At 48.2% G+C, this 4,886-nt stretch overlaps 1 non-coding gene across 1 annotated transcript; it reads right to left on the reverse strand.

Moving 5' to 3' along the window:
- Window positions 1-706: 706 nt before the first annotated feature.
- Window positions 707-779, reverse strand: TRNAN-AUU (transfer RNA asparagine (anticodon AUU)). The gene has a single exon. It is a non-coding gene; the product is annotated as a tRNA-Asn (tRNA).
- Window positions 780-4,886: the final 4,107 nt, after the last annotated feature.

Here is a 4,886-nt window from a genome sequence, read left to right on the forward strand (position 1 = left end):
TATTGGTTAACAGCCGAACGCGCTAACCATTGAGCCACGGAAGCGCAAAAATTACATGTTCGTCAGGTATTGTGGAAAAACTCTGAATTTAAACGTTACATTTGAGACCTCACAACACCGCTCCCGAACGGGCTCGAATCACCAACCTTTTGAATAACAGCTGAGCGCGCTAACCATTGCGCCACGGAAGCCCAAATATTATATGGTCGTCAGGTATTGTGGAAAAACTCTGAATTTAAACGTTACATTTGAGACCTCACAACACCGCTCCCGAATGGGCTCGAACCACCAACCTTTTGAATAACAGCGGAGCGCGCTAACCATTGCGCCACGGAAGCCCAAAAATTATTTGGTCGTCAGGTATTGTGGAAAAACTTTGGCTTTATACGTGACATTTGAGATCCCACAACACCGCTCCCGGGTGGGCTCGAACCACCAACCTATTGGTTAACAGCCGAACGCGCTAACCATTGAGCCACGGAAGCTCAGAAATTAAATGGTTGTCAGGTATTGTGGAAAAGCTATGACTTTTTACGCTAAATCTGAGACCTCACAACACCGCTCCCGGGTGGGCTCGAACCACCAACCTTTTGAATAACAGCGGAGCGCGCTAACCATTGCGCCATGGAAGCCCAAAAATTATATGGTCGTCAGGTATTGTGGAAAAACTTTGGCTTTATACGTGACATTTGAGATCCCACAACACCGCTCCCGGGTGGGCTCGAACCACCAACCTATTGGTTAATAGCCGAACGCGCTAACCATTGAGCCACGGAAGCTCAGAAATTAAATGGTTGTCAGGTATTGTGGAAAAGCTATGACTTTTTACGCTACACCTGAGACCTCACAACACCGCTCCCGGGTGGGCTCGAATCACCAACCTTTTGAACAACAGCTGAGCGTGCTAACCATTGCGCCACGGAAGCCCAAAAATTATATGGTCGTCAGGTATTGTGGAAAAACTATGGCTCTATACGTGACATTTGAGATCCCACAACACCTCTCCCGGGTGGGCTTGAACCACCAATCTATTGGTTAACAGCCGAACGCGCTAACCATTGAGCCACGGAAGCTCAGAAATTAAATGGTTGTCACGTATTGTGGAAAAGTTTTGACTTTTTACGCTACATCTAAGACCCCACAACACCGCTCCCGGGTGGGCTCGAACTACCAACTTATTGGTTAACAGCCGAACGCGCTAACCATTGAGCCACGGAAGCGCAAAAATTACATGTTCGTCAGGTATTGTGGAAAAACTCTGAATTTAAACGTTACATTTGAGACCTCACAACACCGCTCCCGAACGGGCTCGAACCACCAACCGTTTGAATAACAGCGGAGCGCGCTAACCATTGCGCCACGGAAGCCCAAAAATTATTTGGTCGTCAGGTATTGTGGAAAAACTTTGGCTTTATACGTGACATTTGAGATCCCACAACACCGCTCCCGGGTGGGCTCGAACCACCAACCTATTGGTTAACAGCCGAACGCGCTAACCATTGAGCCAAGGAAGCTCAGAAATTAAATGGTTGTCAGGTATTGTGGAAAAGCTATGACTTTTTACGCTAAATCTGAGACCTCACAACACCGCTCCCGGGTGGGCTCGAACCACCAACCTTTTGAATAACAGCGGAGCGCGCTAACCATTGCGCCATGGAAGCCCAAAAATTATATGGTCGTCAGGTATTGTGGAAAAACTTTGGCTTTATACGTGACATTTGAGATCCCACAACACCGCTCCCGGGTGGGCTCGAACCACCAACCTATTGGTTAACAGCCGAACGCGCTAACCATTGAGCCACGGAAGCTCAGAAATTAAATGGTTGTCAGGTATTGTGGAAAAGCTATGACTTTTTACGCTACACCTGAGACCTCACAACACCGCTCCCGGGTGGGCTCGAATCACCAACCTTTTGAACAACAGCTGAGCGTGCTAACCATTGCGCCACGGAAGCCCAAAAATTATATGGTCGTCAGGTATTGTGGAAAAACTATGGCTCTATACGTGACATTTGAGATCCCACAACACCTCTCCCGGATGGGCTTGAACCACCAACCTATTGGTTAACAGCCGAACGCGCTAACCATTGAGCCACGGAAGCTCAGAAACTAAATGGTTGTCACGTATTGTGGAAAAGTTTTGACTTTTTACGCTACATCTAAGACCCCACAACACCGCTCCCGGGTGGGCTCGAACCACCAACCTATTGGTTAACAGCCGAACGCGCTAACCATTGAGCCACGGAAGCGCAAAAATTACATGTTCGTCAGGTATTGTGGAAAAACTCTGAATTAAAACGTTACATTGGAGACCTCACAACACCGCTCCCGAACGGGCTCGAACCACCAACCTTTTGAATAACAGCGGAGCGCGCTAACCATTGCGCCACGGAAGCCCAAAAATTATTTGGTCGTCAGGTATTGTGGAAAAACTTTGGCTTTATACGTGACATTTGAGATCCCACAACACCGCTCCCGGGTGGGCTCGAACCACCAACCTATTGGTTAACAGCCGAACGCGCTAACCATTGAGCCACGGAAGCTCAGAAATTAAATGGTTGTCAGGTATTGTGGAAAAGCTATGACTCTTTACGCTACACCTGAGACCTCACAACACCGCTCCCGGGTGGGCTCGAACCACCAACCTTTTGAATAACAGCGGAGCGCGCTAACCATTGCGCCATGGAAGCAAAAAATTATATGGTCGTCAGGTATTGTGGAAAAACTTTGGCTTTATACGTGACATTTGAGATCCCACAACACCACTCCCGGGTGGGCTCGAACCACCAACCTATTGGTTAACAGCCGAACGCGCTAACCATTGAGCCACGGAAGCTCAGAAATTAAATGGTTGTCAGGTATTGTGGAAAAGCTATGACTTTTTACGCTACACCTGAGACCTCACAACACCGCTCCCGGGTGGGCTCGAATCACCAACCTTTTGAATAACAGCTGAGCGCGCTAACCATTGCGCCACGGAAGCCCAAATATTATATGGTCGTCAGGTATTGTGGAAAAACTCTGAATTTAAACGTTACATTTGAGACCTCACAACACCGCTCCCGAATGGGCTCGAACCACCAACCTTTTGAATAACAGCGGAGCGCGCTAACCATTGCGCCACGGAAGCCCAAAAATTATTTGGTCGTCAGGTATTGTGGAAAAACTTTGGCTTTATACGTGACATTTGAGATCCCACAACACCGCTCCCGGGTGGGCTCGAACCACCAACCTATTGGTTAACAGCCGAACGCGCTAACCATTGAGCCACGGAAGCTCAGAAATTAAATGGTTGTCAGGTATTGTGGAAAAGCTATGACTTTTTACGCTACACCTGAGACCTCACAACACCGCTCCCGGGTGGGCTCGAATCACCAACCTTTTGAACAACAGCTGAGCGTGCTAACCATTGCGCCACGGAAGCCCAAAAATTATATGGTCGTCAGGTATTGTGGAAAAACTATGGCTCTATACGTGACATTTGAGATCCCACAACACCTCTCCCGGGTGGGCTTGAACCACCAATCTATTGGTTAACAGCCGAACGCGCTAACCATTGAGCCACGGAAGCTCAGAAACTAAATGGTTGTCACGTATTGTGGAAAAGTTTTGACTTTTTACGCTACATCTAAGACCCCACAACACCGCTCCCGGGTGGGCTCGAACCACCAACCTATTGGTTAACAGCCGAACGCGCTAACCATTGAGCCACGGAAGCGCAAAAATTACATGTTCGTCAGGTATTGTGGAAAAACTCTGAATTTAAACGTTACATTTGAGACCTCACAACACCGCTCCCGAATGGGCTCGAACCACCAACCTTTTGAATAACAGCGGAGCGCGCTAACCATTGCGCCACGGAAGCCCAAAAATTATTTGGTCGTCAGGTATTGTGGAAAAACTTTGGCTTTATTCGTGACATTTGAGATCCCACAACACCGCTCCCGGGTGGGCTCGAACCACCAACCTATTGGTTAACAGCCGAACGCGCTAACCATTGAGCCACGGAAGCTCAGAAATTAAATGGTTGTCAGGTATTGTGGAAAAGCTATGACTTTTTACGCTAAATCTGAGACCTCACAACACCGCTCCCGGGTGGGCTCGAACCACCAACCTTTTGAATAACAGCGGAGCGCGCTAACCATTGCGCCATGGAAGCCCAAAAATTATATGGTCGTCAGGTATTGTGGAAAAACTTTGGCTTTATACGTGACATTTGAGATCCCACAACACCGCTCCCGGGTGGGCTCGAACCACCAACCTATTGGTTAACAGCCGAACGCGCTAACCATTGAGCCACGGAAGCTCAGAAATTAAATGGTTGTCAGGTATTGTGGAAAAGCTATGACTTTTTACGCTACACCTGAGACCTCACAACACCGCTCCCGGGTGGGCTCGAATCACCAACCTTTTGAACAACAGCTGAGCGTGCTAACCATTGCGCCACGGAAGCCCAAAAATTATATGGTCGTCAGGTATTGTGGAAAAACTATGGCTCTATACGTGACATTTGAGATCCCACAACACCTCTCCCGGGTGGGCTTGAACCACCAATCTATTGGTTAACAGCCGAACGCGCTAACCATTGAGCCACGGAAGCTCAGAAATTAAATGGTTGTCACGTATTGTGGAAAAGTTTTGACTTTTTACGCTACATCTAAGACCCCACAACACCGCTCCCGGGTGGGCTCGAACTACCAACCTATTGGTTAACAGCCGAACGCGCTAACCATTGAGCCACGGAAGCGCAAAAATTACATGTTCGTCAGGTATTGTGGAAAAACTCTGAATTTAAACGTTACATTTGAGACCTCACAACACCGCTCCCGAACGGGCTCGAATCACCAACCTTTTGAATAACAGCTGAGCGCGCTAACCATTGCGCC

The sequence above is a fragment of the Phalangium opilio genome, unplaced genomic scaffold, assembly GCF_054372755.1.
Source record: "Phalangium opilio isolate 3A_F unplaced genomic scaffold, DU_Popi_V2 ptg000360l_1, whole genome shotgun sequence".
In the NCBI taxonomy this organism is placed as follows: Eukaryota; Metazoa; Arthropoda; class Arachnida; order Opiliones; family Phalangiidae; genus Phalangium; species Phalangium opilio.